The sequence below is a fragment of the Hipposideros armiger genome, unplaced genomic scaffold, assembly GCF_001890085.2.
Source record: "Hipposideros armiger isolate ML-2016 unplaced genomic scaffold, ASM189008v1 scaffold_49, whole genome shotgun sequence".
NCBI classification, from domain to species: domain Eukaryota; kingdom Metazoa; phylum Chordata; class Mammalia; order Chiroptera; family Hipposideridae; genus Hipposideros; species Hipposideros armiger.
In genome coordinates, this window is record NW_017731399.1 from 742,915 (window position 1) to 753,050 (window position 10,136).

The window sequence follows — 10,136 nt, forward strand, 5'->3', positions numbered from 1 at the left end:
GGGAACAGACAAGTTGCTGTTGCTTTGCTCTTCAATCTAGTTGTGGAGGATGTTGCTTCACTGGCCCAAGTTGGCACCATCATTGTGCTCTTCCTGGGTGAGGCAGATCAGTCGCCAACTTCTGGACGGCCGCTCACGGCGGCTGCTGGCCGCTCATGCTGGCTGTTGGCTACACACAGTAGCCCATGGCAACTCACTGCCACAGAGGCTGCAGCCTACGCCGCCACCGGCGACCTACGGCAGCCCAGCTCCAGATTGAGCCGCTGTTCAGCATCTTAGCTGCGGAGGGCAGTGTCACTGGCCCTCGTATATGGGATCCGAACTGGGGCCCTCTGGCATCCCAAGCCAGCTCTTAACTATCGCGCCACTTGGCCGGCCCTTATCTCAAGATTTTTAATCACATAAGAAAAGTCCTTTTTTTGCCGTGTAAGGTGACATTCACAGGCTCTGAGGATTAGAATATAGACATCTTTGGGGGCCATTATCTGGTTTATTACATCCTCCTTTACCACCCTTCTCAATTTCCTCCCTGCTAGAGGCAAAGCCACCAATCTGATTGGATAGCCTGGGGAGAGCATGGCACTCCTGGGATGGGCACCTCTCAACTTTGGTGGGGGGGTGTGGGGAGCAGCTGGTGCTTCACTTTTGGCCTCCCTGGATTAAATAGACTGAGCTGGCTTTCTTAGGCTGCCTGGTCCAGACAGGCCCTTGCTTCCTGGATCCTAGTTTCTCTGGCTTTGATTGGAGAATACATCACGTCAGAGTCACGTAGAGTCTTGATTTGAGAAGGGGAATGAGAGACCCTGACAATCCTGCGTCCAGTGCTGTGTTCATAAAGCTGGCCCTGTGTGTAGGCCCCCTGCTCAGCTCCTCCTGGTGTGTTCTTGATGGACCAAGAGCCCAAAGGGAGGAGAAGTGAGTGCAGAGTTCCCCATACCCGCCACAATCATGAGCTCATGGGATCCCCCCCAGGCAGCTGGGTGGCGTGAGAAGGAAGTACAGTGCCCAGAGTGGGGGAGGCGACTAGCCTCATTGTCCTCCATGCTGCTGAGACACAATGGAGTTTTGCGTTCCATCTGTGGCTACATTTTAAAAGTGACATTAAAGTAGCTCTAGGGAACATGTTCGGGAGGAAAGGAGGCTAGAAACATGTCACATGATGAGCAATTATAGGAAGTAAGAGAAGAATTAACATTCATTGAGTGTCTAAATATTAAGGTGCTTTGCATGGAGGTGATCTAATCACTCCAGAAACCCTTGAGAAAAACACAGTCATCCTCTTGAAACAAAGGAGCAAACAGGAATGCAAAGAGCTTAATAATATCTCCTAAATCACACAGGTAAGGAAGGGGTGGGGCTGGACATGGAATTGGGGTCTATCTAACCTCCACCTCACCCCACCCTCCCAACCCACCCACACACACAAGTCAAGGTCTCAGCCTTGCTCCAGTGCTGCCTCTCCATAAAGGAACGTTGGAGAAAGCTTTTGAAGCAACTGCTAGTTGCCTACCCAATGCCTATTTCCCCGCCCCCCCCCTTTTTTTTAACCAATAGCATCATCATTTTACCTGAGGCAGCAGTGAGTCTAGATTTAAACAAATAAACAAAAGATATCCTATGCTTCTTTGCAACTAGCAGAGGCCTTGCAACACAATTCTCGCCTGTGTGACATAAATGGAAGTTGGCTGGGTGTTCCTGGGAAAGTTTTGTTTCCTTGTTGCTTTCCTTTTTTTCTTCCTGCTTGGAGTATGGATTGGAGTCTGGAGGTGGGGCAGCCACCTTGCGACTGTGAGGCAACCATGAGGCTAAAAGCTACCTGTTAAGGATGGTGGAGCAGAAGGGTAGAAAGGAACAGGGACAGTGAGGACCTCATAGAGTTGTTACACGAACTCTGGGCTGCTTAGCCCAGGTCTATAGTACCATGAAAAAATATTTCTCTCTGCATTTGGTCAAGCCGCTGAAGTCTGGTTTCTGTTTTATGCAGCTGAACTCAATCTCTATTAGTAAAAACGGACACGACAGCTCTCCTTCAAGACCTGAAGGACTGTCTTTGGAAGTGGGTTTGGACTTTTCTTATGTTGCTAGGGACTGTGGAAGCTTCAGGGAAACAGAAACTGGCTCTGTCAGGTGGAAGAAGAACCTTCTAGCTGTGCTCTTTGTTCTTAGCTCAATGGAAAAGTTGACGGTGAGCCAGGGACAGTCCTTGCCCATGAGAGACTTTGAGCACAAACTGGATGGCCCTAACTGGGGCTGGATGGAGACACTGTTTGGATCAGATAAGGGCTGAACTAGATGATATTTGCATATTTGAGCACCTGAGGGGCCCAGCTTGTCATTACATGGCCCTCCTAATTATGAGTCTGCAGGATCGAGCCTCTTTCCAGATGCACTTGTAAGGGAATAAAGTCTCCCTTGATAAAACAATGACCAGCTTTAGGCTAGCCCCGAAAGGAGGATCCCAGAGGTTGGGAGCTCATGGCTGGATAGATAATCTGCTTATTCTGACTTTGTGTCTTCCACTTCTATGATGTTGCCTCCAGGGAAGGGTGTCACTCAAGACTCTCTCAGTTATGAGTGGCATAAAATCCCCAGTGGGAATTTATAGGCTCAAATAACTAAAAGTCTTAGGGGTTCTGTTTTCAGGCATGGCTGGATCCAGGTACACAGATGTCATCAGGAACCTCTTTCCTTCCATCTCTCTGGGCTGCTTTTCCCTGGGCAGGCTTTGTTCTCAGGCAGTTTTTCACTAAATGGTGACCGGATGGCTATCAGCAACTTCAGACTTGCATCACAACAGCCTAGAAACCCCAGTAGCGAGATGGTATTTTTTTCTCCAATCATTCAGCAAAAATGCCCACTTCTGATCAACCGCGGTGGTCAAGGACACACAGTGCTCACACTGGTTAGACCTAGGTCATGTGATCCCCCATAGAGTCTGGTGGAGGGGTCAGCCATACATGGACTCCAGGAAGTTTCCAGCCTGGTTAGTGCTGGTTCCATCCCCCCAGCTGCTGCAGACACCTACCGTAATCCAAACACTCCTTGAGGCTGTTGGTAGCCTGCTATCCTCCTCCTGTTTGCAGGTGGAGGCAGTTCAGGCCGCTTCTGCGTACTAGAGGTCCTGCCTCTCAGGGGTTGTGCCTATATGCTTCTCCTGCCAACTGGCTCCTGACCTATCACAGTTCATTGCACTACAGAAAAGCCATCCCTGTCATAATAACTCTTCAAGATGCCTGCTTCTCTCCATTTCCATTGCCCCTGCCTTAGTTCAGGCCATGTCTTCTCTCTCCTGGGATACTCCTATAGTCTCCTAACTGGCCTCTCTGCCTATAGGGTAACCAACCACTTACAGTGGCTTTGAAACATGTCCACAAATCTTTGACACTTCTTTCAAAATGTGGAGGCTAATTCCTCTTCCTTTGAGTGTAAGCTGGACTTACCAACTCACTTTGAACAAATAGACTATGGTGCAAGTGGCTGTATGTGCTTACATCATAAAGCACTGTGTCTTTCTTTTTGTTCTCTTGGGTTTCTGGCTCTGATGTTAGCTGACATATTGTGAGTAGCCCTAAGGGGAGGCCCATGTAGGGAGGACCTAAAGCTTTGTGCCAACAGCACTGAGTGAGCCATCTTGGAAGCTGATCTTCTAGCCCCAGTCAAGCCTTCAGACAGTTTGGCTGCAACCTCAGGAGAGACCCTAATCCAGAGCCACCCAACGAGGCTACTCTCAGATTCCTGACCCTCAGAAACCAGGTCAGGTCACGAATGTTCATTGTTTTAAGCTGCAAGTTTTAGAGTGATGTTATGCAGTAATAAATAACATACACTAATAACTAACACCCTCCAAACCACTGCGAAAGTAATTTTTCTAAAATGAACATCGGATCAAGTAGTTTTCCTTCAAAAATCCTTTGGTGGCTGCCCACAGCTTTCAAGGGGAAGTCCTAACTCCTTTCCTTCGCAGACAAGGCCCTCCACGTTACATGTGACCTCTCTGCTGGACTCGCGAGCTTTATTCCCAACAATCCTCTTCACACTTCTTCCAGAACTACTGACACTTCCTTCACCAGGCCATGCTCTCTTTGGCTCTTGTCTAAGTTGTTCTCTCTGCCTGGATTACCCCCAAATTTCCCCTTCCTTAACTAACTAACTAACTAACTAACTAACTAACTAACTAACTAACCCACCCATGGGGTCTGTTACAGACAGACTCTAATTGGCCTGTTAACCCTTTTCTCCTAGTATCGTAGCCAAGAGAGTATGGCCAAGGTGGGGAGGAGGGTGGGAGGTGAGAGTACCTAGGAATAAATTTCTGCTGAGAAACCCTTTGTGACTTGTCCCAGAGATAAGCAGAGAAGCTGGTTGTTTTTGGCATGCCAAACACATGGCTCTGTAATTGCTCTCAAGTTGGCTCACGTCTGTGCATCTTTTTCCATAATACAAGCTCCATGGTGATATGTATTTATTCTATCCCTTCCGCCACTGCCACACCCACCCCACCTTTGAGTGTGTCTGGTGCCCAAGGAATGCTCACTCAGTGAACACAGAGAGAGGGCCGAGTGAGGTGGAGGGCTGGGCAGTTTGCTGACTCAGGGAGGGCCACTGTCTCTGTTCCCCTACCTGTCACATAGGATCTCGCGCTGTCATGATGAGCTGGGGTCCGGCTGTCTAGATGCAGAGTCTGAGGCAGGGATTCTTGTGCGAGTGAATTTTTGAGGAAGGATCTCAGGTGAACTTGTAAGGGAGTGAGGGAAGCAGGGGGCAGGGAGGTGCATGGCAAACAGGTGGGTTCGGCTGGGTCTCGCCTCAGCCTTTCTCACAGAGGGTTCTGGAGTGTGAATGGCACCACCAAGTTTGTCCCCTCCAGAGGCAAGGAGACTGGCCTTTTGTGTCCTGGCATCATGCAATCATTGCTTCTGTCCGCATATCACCAGTATTTCAGGCCAGGCAGCTCCAGTAGGCCAGGGAAGTTCTCAGAAGAAGGGGTTACAGTAGTTGGGGGTGAGGGTGCCAAACTGGTACAGGGGGTCTGGGTCACTATGCCCAGCTCCTAGCCTGACGCTGCTCCTCTGGGTCCACCAGTGCCCAAGGTTTAAGGCTGCCAGGAACCTCTGAGGCTGGGGGTTGGCAGCCCCAAACAGGCCTCGAGTCTACCCATGGAGCAGTTTATGACGGAAGGCTTTGTAGTGGATTGAATAATGTCCCCCTCTCCCCCCCTGCAAGAATTTATGAGCACCTGGAACCTCAGAATGTGACCTTATTTGGAAATAGGGTCTTTGCAGATGTAATAAACTGAAGATCTTGAGGTATAATCATCTTAGATTTAGACTAGGCCCTGAATCCAGTGACCAGTGTCCTTGTAAGAGGATGGGAGGACACAGATGCCACAGGGAGAAGGCCATGTGAAGACAAGGCAAAGGCCGCAGTGACGAGTCTATAAGGCGAGGCGTGCCGGGGGCCACCAGAAGCTGGGAGAGGCGAGGACAGGTCCTCCCTGGGGCACTCAGAGGGCCTGTGGCCCTGTCTGCACCCTGACCTTGGACTTTTGTCTTCCTAAACTGTGCGACAAGACATTTCTGTTGTCCTAAGCCACCCAGTTTGAGGTAATCAGTTATGGCAGCCCTAAGAAACTAAGACGGGCCCTAAGGCCTGGTGCAGTGGACCACACACCACCCCTGGCTGGGGTTCTCCCTGCACTCACTTCCTGTGTGACCTGAGCAATCATTTTCCCTCCCTGAGCCTCAGTTTCCTCACTTGTAAGTAGACAGGAACAGACAATCAGCCAGTTCTAAATCTGACAGGGCGTGCAGCTCACAGGAGAGTCCCAGGCTGTGAAGTGTTAAAGAAACACCAATTTTAGGCACTGGCCACTAACTCCTGGCCAGGGGTATGGCCCCAGCTCTGCCTCAGGTGACTGACACAGCAGACAGACACCTGTACCTGAGGACCCATTTGGGCATCCCTGAAAGAGCAGGTTTTGGAGGAACTTTCCAGCTCTAGATCTATGAGAAAAAAGGTTCTGAGAAGAAGGACACATGAGAACAGTAGCTGGCTGCATTATCTGCTGTGAAAACAAAAGGCTCAGTGCAGAAGGGGCATGGGGTGCATTCTCCCTGGTGTGGAAACAATGAGACAGGGCTACACAGCAGTGCTCATAGATGCAGACAACATTTGAAAGGAGGGTAGGAGTGGTTGCCTCTGAAGGGGGGGGGTCCTGGGGCTGGGGGACTGCACACCCCCTTTCCATTGTCTGCTCTCTGTCGGTTTTGAATGTTTTATCTTGTGCGTGTAGGACTTTAAAAAGGCAGTATGTTTTAAAACAAAAAGAAAACAGCCCTGGTGCTTGGAGTTGAACATGGAAGAAAGAGACACTTCTTTGCTCTTCCCTTTCCCCACCCGCTGCCAACCCCCTGGGCAGCTCCACTGCTGGGTCTGTTTAGATACTTGTATATCTGCCTCCCGCAGCCCCCTGTGCTCAGCAGGGGGTGGGTGCAGAGAAGGGTGGGCGGTGGGCTCAGCACCCCAGGAGCCTCAAAGCTAGGAGTGGAGGATTGCATACACAAGCGGCCCTGTGTCTGAAACAGGGGCCAAAAAGTAGCCACAGGAGGCCAGCTCAAGGACGAGCATGTCTAATTTCATAGCACAAAGTCTTGCACTCAATTATTATTATTTTTTAAATTAGCTAAATTGCCAAATGAGTGGTGGAGACAGAAAGTCCTATGGTTTCCAGGGTAAGATAGAGAGCTGTCAACTGGGATTAACCAGGGTCAGGCATATGGCTGGGGTGGAGGGTGAGGGATGGGGGCATTTTGCACCCTCTGTGCACCATTTCCCCAAGTGGCACATTTTAATGTATTATGTTGACATAAAGGTTGCTAAGTACAAGATGAAAAGACATCTGGAGCAGAGCTTCTCCAACTCTCTGTAGTCAAGGCCCAATTGTTTGTTTTTTAATTTCCCATTAAATTAAGGATGGGCCATTGCTTTTGTAAAATCTAACACAAAAGAATGGCTGGAAAAAAAATGAAATGAACAAAGACACATACAAAAATACAAGCCCAAATTTTTTATTATGAGATTCAACTGACATAAAATGATTCTGCCGAATTGCTCTGAAAGGATCTAAACGCTTGCTGACAATTTCTGTACTTATCTCACCCTGGATCTGTGCGAGCACTTTGCAGAGGGGTGCTAGCCTGTGCTTTGAGTCGCCCTGCTCCAGGAGAACCTCAGCCAGCCAGGTGGTGAAATAGCCACAGAAGATGATCGAAGGGCGGGGCTTTAAAAACAGTGCTTCCCAGCCCCCAGCCCCCTCACTTGGAGGCTTCTCCCCATCTTGGTATCGGACTGCACTTCTGCTAGAAGGCCCTGTGATGGAGGAGGGCCAGGCTGGGACACGTGGCGTCCTGGCATGGTCATAGTTCAGAATGCCTCCACACTGTTATTTAAGTCCTTTATCAACATTTGTTTGGGGGAGAGGCTGAGCCCTGTATGGGGGATGCAAGGTAAAGGAGTGGAGGCAGGCAGCAGCCTCAAGTTTTCCTTTACTCTCCTGGGGAGTTTGGCCCTGCCCTAAGTTGCTGACACCTCTCTACTAACAAATGGATACCCCTCGGCAAGAGGGTCCCTCCCCCACCTGGGCAGCTAGTCTCTTGCCGCAGAGGTGCTGGAGAACACTGGCTTTCTCAGTCCTGCTAGCGGACCAGCGATGTTGTAGCACCCAGTGTTAGAGTCTCCTCCTGGGTGAGTATCTGGACAGCTGCCTTGCAGGCCTCCCTTAAATGGCTCTGTTAGGGAGCAGTTTATGAACTTGTTCTCTGAGCTGATGGGGATGATGATATTAAGAACAAAAATAACTGCCCTCTCTGGACTCTAAGCCAGGCGCTGTGCTTAGCACTTTATACACATGATCTTGTCTAATTCTCAGAGGGAAGTGTGAGTACTACGTACTCCCACTTTACAAAGTTTTAAGCAGCCTGTCGAGGTCACACAGGTGGTTGGTGAAGGCGGGTGAAGCCAAGCCTATTCCACTCTAAGCTCATATCCTGGACCAGGGGAGGCTCCCGGTGAGAGGGAAGGAGAAGAGCCCAGAGCAGGATCTAGGGGAATCTCTCTGAAAGGAGCAGGCTCCGGGCCAGTATAGAAAGCCAGATTTTTGGGGCAGCTCTTTCTGACCAGCGGGGAGGAGGTGGGGCTAAGGGGGACCATCATCTTTTCCGTTTCCTTGAAAGAGGAAGGAGGCAGCCCTCCGTTCTCTCCTCCTCAGCAGTTCTCACTTTGGCTCTGGGCCAAAGCCCGCAGCAGGGGACAACCTGCGGGTTCTGGATCCTCTGCTCTGACTCCTGCAGGTTTTACACTCCGCCCCTTTTTGCTGGGTTTGTGATGACAGGCGAGTACTAGCTCATGATTTAACCCTAGGACACTCCTCAGCCATCCATCTGCAAGATGATGAATATAGATGTCAAACTTACCGCTTTTATATATTTTTTAAAGGTTAAAGATGGAGTGATTTGGGGAGATATGATCAGGCAAGATGAATCATCTCCTTTCTTTGCCCCTTTTCCCATCAACCCCCAGGATAAAGATGGTCTCCAGGTCGGGGAGGAAGAAGGCTGGGGGTGGGGTGGGGAAATATTCCTGGACCTGCTCACCTCCCCACTCTCTGGGCTGAATCTTTTGGGGGACGGACACTAGAAGCCCCAGTTATGTTTGCATAACCAAGATTAGAGGGATCAGCACCCTGCTTTCTGGCTGTAGCCCTGGGAGGCCAGCCAGTCCCAGAGGTTTAGTGATGGTCACATGGGGTTGTGGGCGGCCCCACGACAAATTGACCAATGACCACACATGAATCCACCGTCTCACTTGAGTGCCACACACAGCCTTTATTCCTCACCACAACCTGAGGTCGGTACGATTGTTCCCACCTTACAGGTGAAGAAACAGAGGCGCGGTGAGGTTAAGGCCATGGAAACCAGTGAGTAGCTGAGTCAGGGTTTGCACCCAGTTGTTCTAATGTCAAAGTCTGTGCCCTCTGTCTTTCCACAGCTCACTTGCTGAGGGTCCAAATCCCCTGCCCAGTCCCTCTGTACTCTCATTTTCTGGAGGACCGGAGACTCACCCCATCCAAGGTGTCTGCACTCTGCTGAATCGCAGAGCCTGGAGGGACCTCGGGATGCTAGGCTGGTTCCCTTCTTACCCCAGCTTCCGGGCACCCTACAGAGCCAGCATGGTCTCACTCTGCCTCTCAGCAGCCAAACATGAATGCTGTGGCCGCCCAGAGGATGAGAACACCCATTTTATCAGCTGTTTCCAAGCTTAACACACAAAGCTGCTACTGCTGGCCACAGGGAAGGCAGGCTGGGGCTCGGATCGCCCATTATTTGGTGACCTGGCTGGATGTCCAGAAGCTAAAGACTGGACAGCAAGCTGTGTGACCTTGGACACATAGTCCTTCTCCTCTCTGGGTCTGTTTCTTTATGTGTAGAATGATGGCTCTGGGCCAGGTGAGCTCTAAAGACTTGGACAGAACCCGTGATTCCATCCTGTCTCTCCAAAGCAGGTGTGTGTGTGTGCGCGCCCGCGTGCACGCCTCTGTGTGTGTGAGGTGGTGAATCCTCAGTTCCCTTGCCACCCATTTCCAAGAGGAACAATATCCTCAGCCTCCCACACCTTCAGGCTGTAAAACCCGGTGACCCCTGGCCCAGGGCACATGCCTGATGGTCCTTGAGCCTGTGGGGCCTGGAGCCTGTGTTCCCAGTCCCTCTGTGTCTCGTCCCAGTTCAGCCTTGGGCAATTCACAACGGCATGGACCTTAGACCCTCTGTCTGCCCAGCTTATGGCTGGAGTTCTGGGGTCAAGAGTCAGGCCTCAGGCGGGAACAGAGGTCAACACAACTAGGAGAGGAGCACAACTAGGTTCTTGCCCTGCTTACTCTGCTTAGAGGGAAATGGAATCAGGTGGAATGTCAGAGCAGCAGGCGGTAGTGGAGACGTGGAGGTAGGAGGTAGGAGGTCCAGGTAGGGACTCTGTTAGGGGAGGACTGTTTGGTCAGGCGGGAGCAGCTTGGTGGAGTTGCCTCCAGGATAAGTGGAGAGAACTGTGCTTTACTTTCAGACCCTCCAAGCCCTGCGGATGTA

General features: G+C 50.7%; 1 long non-coding RNA gene across 4 annotated transcripts in view; it reads left to right on the forward strand.

Moving 5' to 3' along the window:
* Positions 1-10,136, forward strand: part of LOC109381556 (uncharacterized) — a 53,774-nt gene that overhangs the window by 27,879 nt on the left and 15,759 nt on the right. The window contains exon 1 of one of the 4 annotated variants that reach the window (XR_002123774.1): positions 8,894-8,974. The exons of the other annotated variants lie outside the window; for them this stretch is intronic. This is a non-coding gene — a long non-coding RNA (uncharacterized LOC109381556). Of the gene's footprint in view, positions 1-8,893; positions 8,975-10,136 lie in introns of those variants that run through there. 4 annotated transcript variants of the gene reach the window in all.